Below are 21,220 nucleotides of genomic sequence, written 5' to 3'. Positions count from 1 at the left end.
GGTTTTGTGATGCATGGTCACATATGATGCATTGATAGGCATCCTATACTACAACATAATATACATATTGACCAATTGTCTCTAAGGTTTCTTTGGCATCCAAAGTGTTTTTAAAGGAAATTCACATGGGAAGTATACATAGTCAAAGTCAAGGTTGAGTACAAAGATATTGGAATGCCAGTGACAACCTAGAAACAACCTGAGAGATCCGCTGCTGCATTTTTGAATTCCATCATATACATGTACATGTAGTATACCAGTACGGTAGTGATAGTGCATTGCAAGTTGTGGTTGTTGGAAACCATCCTATACTATAATACGCTAAGTCATTGTTGTTGTCGCGGCCTTATGTATTTCCTGTTTTATTCGGGCGTTGCTGGTTTGTCTATCTCCTCCGAAACCGTCGGCTCCGGGCCGCTGCGACCGGTGCCATCAGCCGCGGGAGAGTATCCTGCATCGAACGGCGCGGGTTTCATCCGCGCTCTGCCTTCGTGGCGACGTCGAGGACGACAAAGAAAAATTAATTAGATAGATGCATAATGCATTTTTGTGCGTGACCAAAGAGCCAAGCGTTTTAATATTCACCGAATTCTGCGTTGGACTCCTGCTTTCTCGATCGTCCATCTTTTAGCTTGCAGAGACAGTGGGATGCTAAAGATGATGGGTGCAGCGAAATCTCGGTCATCTTCCGGCGGACACGCATGCACACACACAATGTACTCTGGCCTGCGCCTGACCTATTGACGATGGTTACACAAAACGCTACAGCTGTTCCTGCCGCCGCTGCACATGGGCATCTATGGCCTGCATAGTGTGATTGCTTATGCAGGGCATACTCGCGGGTATGCCAGTGGGTGGCCTGGGCCTGCGCCTGTGTTTGACGATGGTTACACAAAGGAGGTACACGAAACACTCTCTGCGTGCGCGTTACATGGACTCTCATATATTAATACACGGTGCGGTCATACAAGGGCATTTACGTACAGTTCGCCATTGGCGTGCCCAAATGAAAACAACGAATGCTGTTATTTTAGGTGACACGACATTTGCTCCTGTGACAATTGCTCCGGTCTTATTTTCTCTAAGGACTTAGGGTTAGGGTTGTGATAGGGTTTTAGGTTTAGTTTCATGTGAGACTTAGGATTAGGGTTAGGGTTATGTTTATGGGTTGAATTTACGTTTGGCTTAGCATGCAGATATATCATGGGAGTAATTGTCGCAGGAGCAAATGTCATGAAACCGTTATTTTATTGTATTTTGCACAACTGCAGGATACTATGCAGCTCAGGTACGTCATTTATTTTACTCTCAAGTTTGCTATCATTGTACTAGGACTGCTTAGGACGGCTATAGATACTATGCAGCTCAGGTAGGTCATTTAGTTTGCTCGCCGTTTGCTCTCAAGTCGGGTATCATTGTACTCAGACTGTTTAGGACGGCTAAATATCTTTGCCGATCGTGCCCTTCCATATCAGATTACACGCGCCGCTGTCCATTCGTTTACTGCATAGCTGCTGTAACACCCATAAGAAGAGCGGACAGGGGGAAAACCTCGCTTTGCTGACCGCCTATTTTTTAAATTACAAGTGGAAATAAAATGGGTGGTTCTATGGTCTATCAAACCAAGTTTTGGTGATAAAAATTTTAAAAAGGGAGCAAATGAAGACAAAAATATTCTTCTTTCTCCCATAACGTTGGAAAAAAAATATTAAAAAAAAAAATATGAGGCCCTGAGACCCATGGATTCCCACGGGTGCCTATTAAACCTAATGACTATGATCTCCCCCTCCCCAAATAATAATGATGATTATAGTGATAATTTCATAATAATGATAATGATAATAATAATAATATTAATAAGAGTAATAATAATAATAATAATAATAATAATAATAATAATAATATTAATAATAATAATAATAATAATAATAATGATAAGAGTAATGATGATAATAATGATAATGTACAGTCTGAAGCAGATAAACAGATGGTTCTATGATCTATCAAACCAAGTTTGGGTGATAAAAAACAAAAAGGAGATAGCAAATGAAGACGAAAATATTTTATTTTTCTCTCATAACGTGGGAAAAGAAATATGAATGAAAAAAAAACCAACAATGAGGCCTTGAGACCAGCCGTGGATTCCCTCTGGTGCCTGCATGGATGCAAGAGCAGGGAGTAATTAATATCAAAGTCATAGTGTCAATAATATCTCCCCGTTTCGACGGGAAGAATCTATGGGCAGAACTTTCGGGGAATCGGGGAATCTCATTTGCGTTTTTGGTAATTTTCCCTCAATGTTTGTTTTTGTTTTTTGGTCTGCGGGGATAGATATTTGTGTGTGTGTGTGTGGGGGGGGGGGGTTGAGGGACAACAAGACAACTGTTGGACTTCAACGGGTGCAAATAACCCATCGAAACTCAAGTTCTATAATAAAAGCAAGTGGCGGGAACGATCCCAACCAATGGACCGGATCGCCGGGCACGTACTACAAATGTAATATTAAATTTCTGGGAAGGGTGGTCATTTTGAAGACAGCACAATTAACGAAAGAATGAGGAAACTTTTCTTTTTATTTCTTCAATAGAAATGTGCAAAATTGTATTATGAGAAAAAAACAAAACTCCTCAGACCCGTGGATTTCCACGGGTGCTGCTAGTTATAGAATATAGACATTGAAAGCAAGAGATGATCAAGCAGAGGGATGAAGGTTGAGGTGTGAATTTTCTTCTGTTCATCTCCCTGTACAAATGATATCTATAAGATCACAACTGTTGAGGGAGACAAACTGAAGAAAATTCACACCTCCACCTTCACCCCTCCGCTAATCTCTTGCTTTCATTAAAGGCATAATTTACCAATTGCAGATGAAACAAAAACCCAGCATTAGTGCTTTAAAATAATTCTGAAATGTGAGTTAGGGATAGAATCAGCCACTGTAAAAATTTGAATCCATATAATCGATGTCAAGTGTTGTTAAATACACAAAATGTGAACAATAGTCATACTAAAAATGTTTCCAGACTAAATATTACGGTTTATTGAGAAAAACACTGCCAGTATCTCCTTATATTTTAGGCTTTATTGCAAAAATGTCATATGGTAGGATGTTTTGTGATACAACAGACCTACACATATGCATCAAATGTGATATCTTGAACATTTTTGAAATCACTGCTCCCAAAGGTAAACTAGACCTTTAATGCCTTGTCTGCCTTGGACCACGTACATAACAATGTCAGAATTTGGGAGCTCGGGTATTTGTTCCAAGTTCATCATGTCATTGCCGGCAACCAGGGATAGCCTGGTGGTAGTGTTGCTGCCCGGAATGCTGTAGATGACAGGTTCAAGTCCTGTGGTTCCTTTTTTCTGACATGTTTGTTAAACTATAGATCAACAGTCATGATCTTACAAATTTCAATTGTAGACGGAGACAAATTCAAGAAAATTCACACCTCAATATGAACATTTATTGTCAGTTATGCTGAAAATTAGCACTCTTCTATGAATTAGCATGTTTTTGTTTTTCTTCTTCTTCTTTTTTCCTAGTAATGTTCACCCAAGAGAGAACATAACTATTAATAAACAACAATGTTTTAAAGTAATGTATTAACCCATATTAATCTGAGTGGCATTTAACCAACTCGCACAAAATTTTTCAATTCCATCAAGAAACTTAGTAAACACGTATTAGGCTTCAGTAATGCCACCCTGAATAGATGCTACAAAAACAAAGACAGCTCCTAATACCATTGTAAAATTTTACCAAGATGTCAACTTATTAGTGATTAAAATCCCTTTGAATATTGAAGGATGATAGGGTACTTGTCTGGGTATTGTTTGTTGCTTATGTCAGCTTTGCACATTATGAATCCCTCGAACTCACTTATAAACCCCATTCATGTAAAGCAGTACGAACCAGTGCAGTTCCTCAGACCCGAAGTGTTACATGTATTTCTCAAAATCAGAATAACGGAACTAGGCAAAAAAAAAAAGGGGGTAAAATTAAATGAAGTAATTAAATTGTACAAAACAATCCCCATACCATAGCTACACATGTTTTTTTTGTTTGTTTTTTTTAAAATAACATGCGGTATTTTATGCTATTATACAATGCACATGTTCAAATTCAAAATGGCCGCTGACCTGTCTATAGTGGCCACTTTTGTTGTGTCCCTTGGGTGGCTGCTATAGACAGGTTTGACTGTATCTTCAACAACATGCCATGAGTTGCAGGCATAACATATTCACAGAGCGGTGTACTAGGAAAAGAACCATGCATAGCCAGTGTATGATTCAGTGGATGACAAATTGATTAACATTTCACCACAGGAGTTTACCACACTGTCATACACCAGATCATGGCATTGCACTGTGTAGTCCTTGAACAGATATGGTGTAATATCCAAGATTCAGACATTTGTCATGTTTTGTTGGTTTGAAAATATTCTCATTTGATAATTTTTGTATGTATCCATAGACAATGTGTATTTCACAGCAAACAATGGATTGACACATTATTTTGCATGCATTGAAAATATTGTCTCATGTCTCGTCTGTTACTGTATCTCACATATGAGGTATTTGTATGCTGTCCAGAGTATGAATTTTGAGGGGGAAGGGGAGGAACCTGACATATCAGACGGGTCATGAAAGGCTTGCAGAAGTTGAAAAGGTTTGGAAGAGTGTGTCATCCTACAATGAGCTAACATGGCGTCCTCAGTAGCACATGCTGAATGAGTCAACGATAATCAATAGATTACACATACTCAAATGTAAGGAGTAAATCGTGCCTGGCTTGGTGATGAGTAGATTGCTTGTGGGATTCTTGCTTCCTGCAAACTTGTTGAACAGTACTCCAATTAGACTGCACTTAGTCTGATTTGGATAAAAAGCTTTAATTTTGAAGGCATGATAGGTCACAAAATGTTAGTGTTTGGACTATCAATACTTGGCTTCATGCTGTGTCTCTTTAGAAACAGGAAAAGAGGTTTTGATTGATTTGCCCAGAACTCGAAATTTCTTACAAAAATGTGAATTGTAGAAATGTGCAATCAAAAACAAATAAAGTAATCAGAGCAGTGAAGGAGAATGTTACGTTTAAAGTATCACAAGTCAACCACAGCTTCTTTCTACAAATTGTAATTAGAGAGAAATCAAATTCTGCTGTTTTTAAATGTGTGTACAGTTCTGTTGATTTTACTGGGAGTATCAAGAGTCAACATGATCGTGATAGTGTACACCTTAAATTTTATAGCCATGATACTTGTTACACATTGTACAGGTCACCAAGCTGGCTTACAAAGTATTATGGCATGTTGTTTCAAATCGCACATTAGATATCTTTTTCTTTATTTCGGTGGGTTATTCTAAAAAAAAAAAAACAAACAATTTTTGATTTCCAACGGAAACAAGTTTTACACAGTTCAAGTTATCATACATCTAGAGAGTGAATCAAACAATGTACATCATGCAGATACAAAGTCAGAATATGAAATCAAGTAAAACTAGACTTGAACTCGTTACTTGGACGAGTTAGGTGATATGCCGCAAAAAGCACAAATCAAAGGGACTTGGACTAACAATACTACAGAATTGTTATCAAAAAGTCACCATCTTGTAAAATGAATCAATTTATCTGGTCTAGATGTGTGCAAATATTAGGGCAACAGGCTATGTATTTACGGATGATATACAGTAATAAGTACTTTTCATTTTGACCCTAATATGCAATATTCAAGATGGCGTCTGATCAAGACGTCGCTATTTTATGAAATGATCGCGGTAACATACTTCACATTTGTCCAAAATATAAGGCAGATAGGTCATGTATTTCCAAAGACACTACACTAATACACTTTGTGTATTCTACAGTACAGAAATGAGTATTGTTGACCTTTGACCCCAATTTGCATAGCCAAGATTCCATCTGACCAAGGAGTCATTTTTTTGTAATAAAATGATCCAAGTAACATTGTCTATACAAGGTATGTGTGCAAAATATGGGAACAATAGACCATATACTTTCTAATATACTGTTTATTAATAAAGAGATTTAAGAAATTTAGACTTTGACCCTAATTTACATATTCAAGATGGCGTCTGATCAAGACATCGCTTTTTATGAAATGATCCAGGTAACATGGTCTACATGTGTCCAAAATATGGCGGGCGTATAGCATGTATTTCCAAAGAGGCATGCTAATTATTCTCCAATGCAGAAATAAGCATGGTTGATCTTTGACCCCAGTTACTTACCCAGCCAAGATTGCATCTGACCAAGAAGTCGTTATTTTATAAAATGATCGGAGCACCATGGTCTGTATGTGTGCAAAATATGGTGGCGATAGAGCATATCGTCGCTGGGGCGACAAGACCTCATATCTACAAAATGTCAAATGTTCAGGAGAGCCAAAAAAACATGGCAGCCAAAGCACTATAGCGAATGGGAGAGCCTTTCCTTTGACATGCTGTGGTGGCTTCATTTTGGGGGTAAGACAGTTAGGATTTGGACAGGACATCACTAAACCGATTAATTGACCATTAATCCAAAAAAGTCATTTTCACCAAAATTTCAGATACAAGGTCTTGTCACCTCAGCGACGATATACTTTCTAAGATGCAGACTAAAGTATTTTTGACTTTGACCCTAATCTACATATATATCCAAGATGGCGTCTGATCAAAAAGTTGTTATTTCATAAAATAATGCATGTGACATAGTCTACAAACAACTTGTGTAAAAATATGGGGATGACAGCGCCTCTTATTCTCCAGCTATACCAGCTACGTGATACGATTTCCCATCAGCTCGTTCAATCGAAGCCAAAGTATCAATTTAAACCAAATTTTTAGACATGATCCCGACCTCCAATCAAAAAACGTGTCAGCTACAACATATTAAAAGCTGGGAGAAAACTGTACAAAGATTAATGACCTACTGCTCATTGAATGAAGTTGTGTCAATTTTCATTAAAAAAAAAAAAAAACTATGACTATGAGCACAACATGTTTCTTAAGTGATAATCATTTAACAATGTTTCATGTACATATTAGAATCTTACTCGTGTGCATACAAATCTTTTTAAGGTGTTTATTTTCCCGTAGTTCAGTGCCTGCAGGAAGCAGGCTTGTGTACTCAGTAACTACAGGCTCTTCAATGACATTTTTTACATGGGTCGCTATTAGACCCACATGGATTTTTTGGTCTGTACCCAAGTAGCAGTGTCTGCATTGTCATCGAGCTGCCCGTAAAATATTGTGGATAAATGTGCCAAGTATAAAAACTTAAAAAATATCTCGTAAGTTTAATAGTGCTTAACCATGCAAGTGGTCACATGGATGGTAACTTAAATCGTAAACAACTTTGAAGTCATTTCTGACATTTGTGATTTAGAAGTACAAGAATAGTGATTGAACCATTCCTATGTTCATGACACTGTTGTGACAAGGGCTAAAGTTGGGAACAAATGATATGTTCACTTTCTTTTTAGAGATATACACCCCATAAATGGAGTTTGAAAATAATAAATAGATAGTTGTAATATTCTGATGCTTGTGTACTATAAAAGACAGCTGGCTGAGCAGGTGTTTCCTTCCTTTCACTTCTCTTCTTGTCTGTCTTGCTTTTTCCTCCTTGCATAATGAACAAACAAACAAAAAGACCCTCACATTGCCATATATGCCGCATATATATACAAAAGCATTTACTACAAGCCAATATATGTGTACATGTTCATAATGATGATCAGCTGTTAACTTAAAGGAGAACATGAAGAAAATGAGCACTTGGCATTGATTTTCTTGGCAGATGAAGTGTCAGACTTGGATGGGAGGAGGGGAGGCCTTTGCAAAAAAAGGAAAGAAAACTAGACTCGGAATTTGTCAACACTGACAAATTAGGTGATCCGATCTTTTCGAAAATCAATGATTTGAGTCCTGATTCCAATATAGGCATCTGACGATAGCGCAAAGTCTCAGCTACAACATATTAAAATCTGGAAGAAATTCACGGAAGGTTAAGTGAGCTAGTGCTCGATAAAGACAATCATGTCAATTTTCACATGTAGAAAAATTTCCTCCCATAGAGATAACACGTCATAACGAAGATACAAAAAGAAGTACATATGACCTTTGACCCCCACTTCGCACAGACAAGATGGCATCTGAGCAAAAAGTGGTTATTTGTGAAATGATCCTTGTAACATGGTCTTTACGTGTGCAAAATATGGGAAAGATAGGACATGTATATACCAAGATACAGGATGAAACATTTATGACCTTTGACCCTACTTTACTTACCCAAGATGGTGTCCGATCAAGTAGTTGTTATGTTATGAAATGATGTACGTGACATGAACTAAACATGTGCAAAATATGGGGGCGATAGTGTATGTTCTTTTTTAGTTATTGCAAAGAAATTTGCAGAAAGAAAGAAATATCTTAATACATCGAAGATAAGCATTAATTTCAACCACGTTTTTGGACGTAATGCCGACACCATATGAAAAACAAAGGGCACACAAGCGATAGCGCGCAGTCTCAGCTACAACATATTGAAATCTGGGAGAAATTCACCAAAGGGTAAGTGAGCTAGTGCTCGATAAAGACAATCATGTCAATTTTCACATCTAGAAAAATTCCCTCCCATAGAGATAACACGTCATAACGAAGATAAAGAAAGAAGTACATATGACCTTTGACCCCGATCTGCACAGACAAGATGGCATCTGAGCAAGAAGTGGTTATTTTGTGAAATGATCCTTGTAACAAGGTCTTTATGTGTGCAAAATATGGGAAAGATAAGACATATATTCACCAAGATACAGGATAAAACATTCATGACATTTGACCCTAATTTACATACCCAAGATGGTGTCCGATCAAGTAGTTGTTATGTTATGAAATGATGTACGTGACATGAACTAAACATGTGCAAAATATTGGGCTGATAGGGTTTGTTTTTCGTGAGTTATTGCAAAGAAAGTTGCAAATAGAAAGGAATATGAACATACATCAACGATAAGCTTTAATTTCAACCAAGTTTTTGGACGTGATCCCAACACCGTATGAAAAAAATAAAGGGCATATTTACGATAGCCCAAAGTCTCAGCTACAACATATTAAAATCTGGGAGAAATTCACCGAAGCATAAGTGAGCTAGTGCTCGAAAAGGACAGTCATGTCAATTTTCATTTCCAGAAAAACTGCACTCCCATAGAGATAACACGTAAACTGGTCAAATTCGACAAGATTACTTTTAATCAATTTTTACGAGGTGATGCCGTCATCCAATCAAAATGTTGTTATTACATTAATGAAAGAGCATTTAATTAGCTACAACATACCGAAAGCTGGGTGAAAATTGGCAAAGGATAAGTGAGATACGCTCGAGTGAACTTGAAATTCGATGACGTCATTTTGAAAATTTGCTTTTTTTACTTTATTAAGAAATTTGATATCTTTTAATCATTTTTCCAGCTTCGCCAACCCATGAAATAACATGTACAACTCATCAGCTTTTACAATATGTGAAGAAAATGGGGGGTCACCGGCCATCCTGACAAGTAACATCGGGGTTAAAATTGGCGGTTTTTTGGCATCGTTGCAATGTATATCGCCATTGAGCGCGCGCGGAATTTCAACTTTGACGGGCCCGTATGACGTCATATTGAGTCGGATTGACTTGAAACTTGGTAGAAATATTCCTTGACATTTCAGGCATCCGATAAGAGTGAAAAAACGGGAAATTTCTATTTCATATGAGCTGTGCGTGCGTATATGTGCGCGCGCGTACGCGTCCGTCCAATTTTTTCAATTTTTCAAAAAATGTTCCAAATGGTCTGAAACGTGTGCAAAAAAACATTTGAGCTCGATTTCAGCATACAAATATTTCAACGCGCGCGTATGCGCACGTTTTAAGAGAAAATATGAATTTTGAGAACATGAGTAGAATGCGCATAACTTGAATTATATGTGACGTAAATTTCATTGAAAAATTCCATTCCATTAATGAGATATGATTGAGAATATGTTTTCATATAATGACGTCATAGTGACGTCACGGCCGACTGATCACAATGATTTTACTTGATTTGTCGTCTTTGGGACACGATACATATATGGTATAATTTTGGCATTGATAGGAAGAGTACTTTCTGAGCTAATCGAAACACAACTTTTGTCCAGAAAGGAAGAAAGAAGAACAAAGAATCCGTACAGATACAGAAGGTGATCCGAGAGGATACTCGGATCACCGAAAAAGAAGAAGTATGCCTTTATATATACATGTGCACATTCTTCAAGCTCTAATTTACAAGATGTGTGATATCTTGCAGCATGAGAACAGTGACAAAATGTTGAGAAACTAGTCTCAATGAAAGATTAATGCAAACACAATGTTTTTGTATACTTTTGGCTTTGAATAGAAACAGCAAATTGTAAATTTGTCTGACATGATTATTCAACACTCCAAAAAATTTATTCATCAAGTAATTGAAAAAAATAAAAGCAGATATCCACAGAAAAATATGAAGAGGTCATATTCCGTAGCAAACATCGCTATTGAGCGACGCTGTATTATCACATGCTGGTATAAGACTTGTTTACAAGTGTACACGGTTGTAGGTTTAATCACATGTACGCTAAACACGCTTCACACATGTAGGTGACAGATGATAATGTTATTCACTGTATGTTTGTAGTTGATAGGAAATCAGCAGTACTGCATGATCATTGAAAGAGAGAGAGAGAAAGAGAAATTGCACTAAGTCTATGGAGGTAGGGGAGAGAAAGTGAGAAGAGGTTTCTTCCTTCAGACATGAGGGCACTTTTGCATTTTTGAAATTATAGTAGATTTCAGTGATCAGGCTCACACTTCTTGTGAAATGCTTGGACATTTTTCAATCAAAAAGTTAAAAAAACAGATATTCAGTTTATCAATTGTGAATGAATTTAAGTTATGGTATTTGTCACCTCTTGTTCTGTGTGTGTATGTGTGTGTGTGTGTGCTTTCACTGTGTACAAAGCCTAAGTATGGAGGTTTGGTTTCTTACCTGTATGACTGCAGTAGAGATGCAGAATTATCCCCCGTGCCCCATGCATTGATTCAAAGCATGCTACATTGTAGCTGCACAGATAGTACACGTAGCTGTATTGTACCTTAAACAGTCTCATCCATCCCTTACAGCTTCTTTCGCTCTTCAATGGTGTGAGATGCTTGTGTCGCATGGCTGCATTGATATTCAAGATTCTGTTCGCCCTAGTGGAAAGTGTTCCTCTCCAACCAAGATTTTGTACATGTTCGATTCATTTATTTTTTTTAACTGTATAATTTATGTACTCTTGACAGTCTAGCCTCAGTTCTTCTATTTTCTATGCCATGAAGAGGCTACTACTATACCATCATACCTTGTAGGTTATCTATTGGGGAAATACTTCAGTCTATACGTTTCTAATCCTGAAGCTTCCTTGATTTTGCACTACCCAACCAAAATGAGAACAGTTATGAACAGGAGATTTGCTGATCTGTTGTTGTTGTTGTTGTTGTTGTTGTTGTTGTTGTTGTTGTTGTTGTTGCTGCTGTTGTTGTTGTAACTGTTGTAACTGGCAGTGCAAATTACTGTAGCGCGTGTATTTCAACTTTCCCTTCCCTTTACAAACTGTTCTTGATCTTCAGAATGAATCATACAATGTATTGTACATCAATGCTAGTATGGCTGAATTCATATGCATACACTGTGCATGCATCAGTTTCCATACGTTATACATGTTATTTGTATGTTCATATAAATGGTGAATGTCATTTATTGAATTACAGACCTACAATTAACTCTTTTAACCATGTTTAGTAAAAGTTTTGAACAAATTGTATAACTATAGAGAAATTAATGACACTATTAGTTATAAAAAGAGATCTAGATATAATGTTTTATGTATGCTAGCTAGATGAGCCTTCCCACTCTCATGGTACATCCCACACTACTGGGTCTTTAAATTCAGCTCTGATTTACACTTTTGCACGCATTTCTGGAGGGGGTGACTTTTATTTCATATGTTTTATGAGGTGAATTTTAGTTCAGTTTTTGAAACAAAGAAAGAAGTAAAATATACCAGTCATTATTTCAGAATTCAAAATGAATCTTTAGATTGATAAGAAAAGATAACGGCAGTTAACCTTGATCATCAAAGGCACATATGCACCTGTGAAACTCATTTTTTACACCCCTCGAAAACACAACCGGGGGGGGGGGGGGGGGGGGGGGGGGGGGGATGGGCAAACATGACAGGCCATGATTGCCGTGAATACCATGTCTGATTTTTGAACTGACAAAAAAAAACATTGCCACAGCAGTTCCGGGGCTAATGAGAAACCTTGTCAACTATAATAGAACAGACAGTAGTGTACATTGCTGTAATAGGCCATAACAAAACTTAGAGGTTCGTACTGGGATGCAATGGAAAATATTGTGTAGTCCAGCCTAACCAGATGCTTCGAGAATTGTGTCTCATAGCTCCATGTTTACCAGAGCGAGGACTGGAGTGAACAAAACTATGATACGGAGGGGAAAAACAAGAGTTCTTCTAATGTGTGTATGTCATGTACCCACGGCGCACTATGTTTCGGGCAAACAGGGATATCATGACCGCCGGAAACGTGTAAACATAGCATGAAATGATCACAGCCTGTTTGAATTCTCGCTCTTGTACCTCCTTGGTCACAGCGTGGACTGACAGACATTTGTCATTTTGTCATGCTGCATTTACACCATCTTCCCGGCAGCCATGGCAGGTCCATTTGCCTGAAACGTTATGCGCTGTGGGTACATTGTAGATAAGACATTCTCCTACTTTCCCCTCTTTGTATTCTAGTCTTGTTCATTCCAGTCCTTGTCCCTGTGAACATATAGCTATCAGATCATGATCATGATCACCCTAAACAAATTTCAGGAACAGAGCATTGCTATGAAAATAATGATTGGTAAGTAGGTATTGTGGGTAATATTGTAGACTTTTGTCATGTTCAAAGGTTTTTGTGTAGGTTTTCATCATGAGAGCATTTCCTAGAAGAATGTTTGACATTGTCATTGTATAGTGATTGAACACTGCATGCATATTGTGCACCAGGGAACTATGTATTTCCCATGCTGTAAATTTTCAAATCTATGACACAACTGTGTATTGTCTCACTGACATAGGAAGCTGTGAAAGTCAGAAGTGTCTTTAATGCCAGACCAAAGTGTCAAGTCCACTATGTTACGCCAGACATCTCTTTACATTGGACTGTGACTTATCTTTCATAATGTTTGCATTTTTAATTGTTTTGACTACTTGTTCTCTGATTTCTACATTAGTCATGTTCACAAGAAGTTACCAAACATAAAGTTTAGGTCGAAAACTTAACTGCCGATGATTAGGTCTACTCTTGAATGCACACACGCACCTAAACTTTATAGATATACAACTTACGAGTGAATTTCGCTCGATGATTATACCGGAAGTGCAGAGTCTTCGCTATGACCTTATTGTGCAGTTCACGCTAACTCACAAGCTCATTGATTATTGTGTCCACACGGAGTGAAACTGTGAGTGGGATTCCCCCTTTGCTTGTGGATAGAGCGTAAACCGTCAGATGTCTTGTGGTTCTAATCATCGACTAAACTTTAAGATTGCTAACTTTCGAGTGCGTCCACAAGGCGCTAAACTACATGCAAATCATCAAGAGTTGAACGTTTTTTACCTAACCTTAAAGTTTAGGAACAGTGTGTGAATGTAACAAATGTTGGTTGGTCATTTGTATAACCAAACTTAATCATGAATTACAAGTGATAACAATGTACTATTGTGATTAAATCTATGACAATTCAGTGGGTTGTGAGAGTTTAGATGACAGAGTGTAGATGAATGAACAAGACGGGGAAAAGATAAAATATCTAAAGAAAGAAGAGCAAAACAAAGAGAAAGTGAGCAAGACAGACGGACAGTAAGAAACAGAGCAAGAAAGTTTAGACATTCAATTCAATTCAATTCAATTCAATTTTATTTCCATTTCCATTGAATAAACAGAAAAAATATATACAATACATTTACAGAACAAATTTATAACAATTTCAGAGAAAACGTACAAGTGGTCACGAGTAACAACAGAATTTCGTTTCTAAGGTATATACCTAATACAAAGATTAGAATGGAAATGGAGGGTCCCACTTAAAAAGCAAAGCTTGTAGGGTATGGGACCCTCAAAAAATACGTACACAAGGTCAAAGAAACCAATGTCAACTGACATGAAATTAACTTAGGAAGGGGAAAAAAAAAGAAGAAGAAAAAAAAGAACAAAAAAAGGGGGAAATAAGACTATGGTACAACACGCGCCATCGTGGACACGAGCATACTGTACTTCATGATTAAAATGCAATAACAAAACAATACAACGCTCCCTGGTTTGAAATTGCTATTGATTGGGTGCATATGCCGGTATGAATGCATAGGAACGGATATAAGAAAAAAGAGAAAGAGAATAGACTCACTGTTACTGGTACAATAAAATAAATATCTGAGGTAAACTTATGTTAGACAGATTGTTTTCCTTAAAAGATGATTTCTGTGTGATATCTTAATACTTGTAAAAACAAACAAACAAACAAACAAACGACTTGATTGAGAGAATGAAACCGAAAATAATTTGGTTGTATATCATAAGATTTCAACAGAAAGAATTTTAATTTATTCTTAAAAGAATTCAAAGTTTGTGCTGTTATTATGTCGTTGGGAAGTGAGTTCCAATACTTAGGCCCCTCGTAGATGAAGGTTTGCTGAGCCAGCAAAGTCCTAAAAAATGGTAAATGAAATTCGTTGGATTGCCTTGTAGGATAATTATGAACAGATTGATTTTTTGAAAACATTGATTCAAATATATATGGAAGATTTTTTTTTTTTTGTAACATTGTGCAGTTCCACTGTTGGTTCTTCTGAATACAGTTACGAGTAAAATTACAGAGAATGGTAGAAGTGTGACAAACTTGGACAGGAAAGAAGGAAGTTCTTTGATTTAAAGTTTTCTCCAAACAGATGTTTTTGTTGTACCCTGTCCATATAAGGAGGTAATGGTGACAAAATTCCTTTTAACTCTCCTAATTGGTTTGTATACCCAATTGCAAGAATGCAGTTGGATGATGATTTAGAAACTATAACCCTTGGCCCCTGAAAGACACCATTGCTCGACTAGTACTGTATGTATTACACACACAACTTGTCAATAATATGGTGCAATTTCTATAGTTTACAGCATTTTCTAATTTTTCAATTTCATTTAAACCCTCTCCACCACAATTTAGTGAAGATTTATGAACAAGACAATGTGTGCAATGTATTTGACTTTTTGATAAATTTCCTTTATTATGAAAGGCACCATGTGCATGGAATCAAAAAGCACTTTGGAAATAAACAAACACTTTCTATAAAGCTAGCATCCTTATTTGACTAGAGTTTTGCCGAAGTAAGAGCTGGTGTTTTTGTATAGCACTGAATATCATGAAACCTTGTTTCATATGATGTGGTCTGGTGGTTTGCCTGATATTACTGTTCAATTCTTTCTTACGTCTTTTTGCAGAACTTTGGAACTCAGCAAAGGAGAAAAGTAAATTGTGCTCTCCACACAGTCTGCCTACCAGAAAATACACATCAGGGCAATGGAACATACTGTGGGTGGTGTGATGTGACAACGGACATGTACACTGGTAGGTGATGTTTATGAGGTAAACTGAGAGACTTTTTGTTGTCCATGGTAAATAATCAAGTGTTATTTATACTCTGGCTTTTTAGCTCACCTGAGCTATTGTGATCGCTCTTTGCCCGGCGTCCAGTGAACATTAACTTTTCACATTTTCATCTTCTTCTTGAGAACCCCATAACCAGTTTTCACCAAACTTGGCAGGTAGCATGCCAAGGGGGACGATGTCCGGAGGTCGTCCACTGTTCATCCTGGACCCCTGTAGGTATGAAAGGGATACCGAAAAAGACACCTGGGTGAACAGTGGATGAACAGTGGATGCGATGCGTGCTAGACCGTCTACCACGAACAGTGGATGAACAGTAGATGAACAGTGGATGAACACTGGATGTCGTTTTGGTGTGGAAGGTTTCGCCTGCATGAACAGTGGATGTCAACGGAACCGGTAGTCTTAGAACTCATAAGCACGCTTTGTATTACGTACATTTAACGTGTAGGCCTACACACAATTCATTGTACAGTATGCATGCCTGCAATGTGAATGCAGGTAATGGCGTTAAAATCAATGATGACGATATTGATAGTCTGTGATAGAAATTAAGAAGTGTGATTTTGACCTTTTAATCTTCAAAGCCCCAATTAATATTTTGACTTGATTTTAAGGGTGTAATTTATGCTGCAGTAAGACAGGAAGAGACAATTTTAAAAGACAACGTGTACCGAGCTCACCCGAGCGCACTCTAGACTAGGCTCTGGTATGAAACAGTACTCTACTCGGACCTCGTGTTTACTTAACGAATCACACCCCAGACGTCTGTCTAGAGTGCGCTCGGGTGACGTCTGGAGAAGTTTGGTATGAAAGGGGTACCAATTTGTTCAAATGGATACCATGCCCCCCCCCCCCCCCAAAAAAAAAAAAAAAAAAATCTTTTAAAATCTTCTTCTCTAGAACCAAAAGTGATAGAGCTAAGTTAATACAAGGAGTTAGTACATTGATGTTTCCATCATAGTAAAGACACTAGCTACATATGTGCATTTTGATACCCTGTGACAGTGGCTTTAGTCATGAGTTGATAAGAAACCATAGCTATACAACTCATACATTAACACATACTTTCGGAAACCATTTTGTTCGTAGCTTATATATAACACACAGGTGCTTCTGTGTTCCAGCTATTGAATGTTGTGATGAGATCATTCAATTTTACTATTCAGTTTTTTAATAATGCCCAATATTGTTTAGTCATGCAGTACACATTACAATGTATGGTGTCAGTGATGATAAAAAATTAGAGTAATTATATGAATGGTAGAGTAAATGTAAAATTAATGATAGTTATGAGATTATAAATTGATAGAAACTTTAGGGATAATGATAATGATTCTTTCAGCCGTGCAGCTAGGCATTTATTACAAAAGATCAACCTGGGTATAAAAAAAGGTGAACTTTCATACTGTGTAGGAAGGAAGTTGTGCCTGACAGGATATTCCGATAACTAGAAAGGACTTTCAATGCTGCATCTTATTTCATGGGGGGGGGGGGGGGGGGGGCAGAGTAACTCCTCTCTCTCTCTTCACTGCTCTCCCTAATACCTTGATGGTCAGAACGTATTGGTACAGATATAAGAATATGAAATGAGGTGATCCCTACTAGAACCATGCCTCATTAATAGAGAAAGCGCTCAGTAAAACTTGAAATCACACAAACCTGTGAGACTCTCAGATATCTTGCCAAAGAGTATTAAAGAAAGACATTATACTTATAGTGATATGTTCTATTGGAAAATCAGCAATTCTTAGAAGTTCTTATCCAACTTATCTGGACTGGACTGACTTTATTGTGGACTTGTCACATACAAAGCTGATTGCCATGGATGAGGAAGGAAAGGTGTTCTGTGGCTACACTACAACGTATGTCTTATGAATAGTATGATGGTGAGCACTGCTAAAAATAGATTGCAACTCAATCTGTACAGCTCCAGTGTCTGTTAGCTGTGAACACTAGGTATGAATAGCTGACAGTAGACCTTAGTACCATATTGCTGTAAAAAATCAGACACTGCTCGTACTATTAATATTATGCACCCTTTTATACATTAACTACTGGGCATCCCTCTAATCATATTTGCCACACACTTTTGCTAGAAACACAAGGCACTACCCTCACCAAAGAAACTAGACTTCCCTGTTTGAGATACTACCAGTACCTTCCTACATTTAGCACTAGACACTACTCCCATCATAGAAACCCCAACTCCCCTATTACTGTAGAAACCAGACTCCCCTTTTTACTGTAGATCATACCAGATACCACTCTCTGCAGACACCAGAATCCCCCTTCCTGTAGATACCAGGCACCACTCCCATCTTAGAAACCAGACTCCTGTAGATACCAGGCACCACTCCTACCTTAGAAACCCTCTTACTGTAGATACCAGTCACCACTCCCATCTAATAGAAACTGGACTCCTGTATATACCAGGCACCACTCCTACCTTAGAAACCAGACTCCCCTCTTACTGTAGATCATACCAGATACCACTCTCTGCAGACACCAGAATCTAGATAGAACTCCCATCTGGACTCCTGTATATACCAGGCACCACTCCTACCTTAGAAACCAGACTCCCCTCTTACTGTAGATCATACCAGGTACCACTCTCTGCAGAAACCAGAATCCCCCTCTCTGTAGATACTGTAGATACCAGGCACCACTCTACCTTAGAAACCAGAATCCCCCCTCTTACTGTAGAACCACACAGAAACCAGAATTCCCATCTTACTGTGGATACCAGCCACTGTCATACACACAAGATACTTCTCTTGCCTACACAAGGCAACCCTCATACATAAGCACTGGGCACCACTCTCACTGTTTCATGAGGCACAAGGCACAATAGATAAAGACCATGGTACCCATTTTAGCTCACCTGAGCCAAAGGCTCAAGTGAGCTATTGTGATCACTCTTTGTCTGGCGTCCGTCATGCGTTGTCCGTCGTCCATCGTTCGTAAACATTTTAAATTTTCATCTTCTTCTTGAAAAGCCCATGACCAATTTTCACCAAACTTGGCAGGTAGCATCCCTACATTGTAGGGGAATAGGATCTTGATTTGTTCGAATGGGCACCATGATTCCCTTGGGGGCCCTTAGGGACCCAAACCTCCCAAATTAAGAAACATTCAAAAATATGCTCTAGAGTCAGAAGTACACGTAATAGAGTTTACTTTTAAGTCCTTTTTTTTTCAAACTGCATAATCAAACTTTCTACATACAGTGTACTTGGCAGGTATTTTTACCAGTGTGATAGAATATATGCAAATGGACACCATTCCCCCAGCTTTCAAAGCTGCCCCCTCCCAAGTTTCCAATGTTCACAGGTAAGAGTCTGCAAGAATGCATGGAAGGTGAACTTGCAATGCTCAGGTGAGTGCAAGACCCCTGGGTCTCTTGTTCTCTAAACTCAGGGCACCCTGCCTTCAGACATTATGCACCATGTCACAGACACTCTAACTCTACACTACAGACACCAAGTCCCTTCTTCCCATAACCACAAAGCACTCCTCAACAGTAATTAGGCACCCTCATAACACACCAAGCACCCTGCTTTGCTGTACATGAACACCAGGAACCCATATTTCAACCATAATCACTAGGAATCTCTCTGTCTTTGAGCTCTGGGCACTCCTCTTACAAAGCATCTCCCTTACTGTAAATGCCAGTAACTTCTCATACTACCAAGGAGGTATTTATACCTCCTTGATACTACTGAATACCAGGCACCACTCTGCCCATAACAGCAGGAACTCCTCTTGTTTTTTTCTCCAAACTTTTTAGCCCTTCATGGACTACAGTATTTAATCCATTTCAGCATTTCACAGCTCAGTAAACTGATTATTATTATTATTGTTATTATTATCATTATCATTATCATTGATAATAATAACAATAATAATGATAATGATAATGATGATGATAATAATAAAGGACATTTACAATTGTATATTGTGTAGCTACTATTATACTCTACTGCGTATTACAAAGTGATAATCACAACATAACATAATTCAAACATAGAATGCATTACTTTAAAAGATGACTTTTTAACCATTAACTTTATCTTTTTAATTTTATTATTATTGTTATTATTATTATTATTACTATTATTATCATTATTGTCACTATTATTATTATTATTATTATTATTATTATTATTATTATTATTATTATTATCATTATCATTATTATCATTATTATCATTACAAGCCTGTTGATATGCATCTCCATGCAGGACGTGCTCACTGTTGCAGTCATCTTGTACCAGCCCTAGAGTTGGTGCAAGACGTGTGGCCAATGTGAATACTGAGTCACTGTAGCCTCTAGCCACTCTACTTTCTAGAAGCACCAGGCTCCCCTAATGCTCAGTAATGCCCCCATTCCTCTGACAGTAGTCCTACACATTTAATAGCAAGTACACCCTCACTATGTAAGATCTTTATCTCTTCCCATTAAGATATGTTCAGTACTCCCTCCTTTCAGTGTGCCTTACTCTTCTCCTCTCTCTCTCTCTCTCTCTCTCTCTCTCTCTCTGTCTTTTGTTTATTTGCCTGGAATGATATGAGTACCTTCAGACATCTGGAGACTTTCCACACACAATGTATCATGTTGTGTGACATACATGTATGACACATACTGTCAGCTGAGAACCAGAAGGATACTATCATCAGAGACTCCAACTCTCCCGTTTTCGCCGGGAGATCTCCCGCCGAAAACCCATTTTGGCTAAATCTCCCGTTCTTCCGCTTGAGATTTAATTTCTCCAGCCCTGGCTCTTTGTCTCCCGTTGGAAAGGATTTCTTACTTATTTCTATCGTATTTTGAAAAAAATAAGCCTTAGATAGCACCAGAGAGCATCTAGAACCCTAGTAACTCCGCGCTTCGCACACATCAACTTTGAGTCTCCCGTTTGCTAGTCTCCCGTTTCAGACGGGAGAATCTCCAGATCAGAAGGTGCTTTGGGTTGGAGTCTCTGTATCATGTTTTAAGATTTGAGCATTAAAAAACAAACACAACACACAAAGCAATCAATTTTCCTGAAATAAAAAGTTTTTTTTAATCAAAGGAGTAATAAATGCAAAAAAAGGGAAACTGACCAGAAATGTATGGTTTTAAGTATTAAACTTATAAACTACGGTAGATACATTTCTGGTCAGTTTACCTTTGCGTTGATTAAAAAGCTGCATTACTTGGGAGATTCCTGGCTTTTATTCCCAAGTTGATTTACATCCTTATGGTTTATGCCAGGTTTAAGTATAATACATGTGTGTGTCACACACACACACACATATTGCAATAGCATTGAGAATTAAAGGTTTCTGGGACGAACATTGTTCTTGGGCTTTCTATAGCACAGTATGTAGAGCACCGTGCTAGCAATCCGGAGGTCTCGGGTTTGAATTACGATTGAATTCCATTTTCTTTGCTCAGTTTTTCA

The 21,220-nt window shown here is 37.9% G+C and overlaps 1 protein-coding gene across 1 annotated transcript in view; it reads left to right on the top strand.

Annotated features, from left to right (window-relative positions):
• Positions 1 to 21,220, top strand: part of LOC139745005 (uncharacterized) — a 176,285-nt gene that overhangs the window by 21,465 nt on the left and 133,600 nt on the right. Inside the window, exon 2 of the mRNA XM_071655409.1 lies at positions 15,608 to 15,734. The gene's annotated coding sequence lies outside the window, so the exon portion shown is untranslated. The remainder of the gene's footprint in view (positions 1 to 15,607; positions 15,735 to 21,220) is intronic.

The sequence above is a fragment of the Diadema antillarum genome, unplaced genomic scaffold (genome assembly GCF_040938485.1).
Source record: "Diadema antillarum isolate AM-2024a unplaced genomic scaffold, OU_Dant_1.0 seq00001227_RagTag, whole genome shotgun sequence".
NCBI classification, from domain to species: domain Eukaryota; kingdom Metazoa; phylum Echinodermata; class Echinoidea; order Diadematoida; family Diadematidae; genus Diadema; species Diadema antillarum.
The sequence above is the reverse complement of the archived record's forward strand: the minus strand, read 5'-3'. Positions and strand labels throughout refer to the sequence as shown.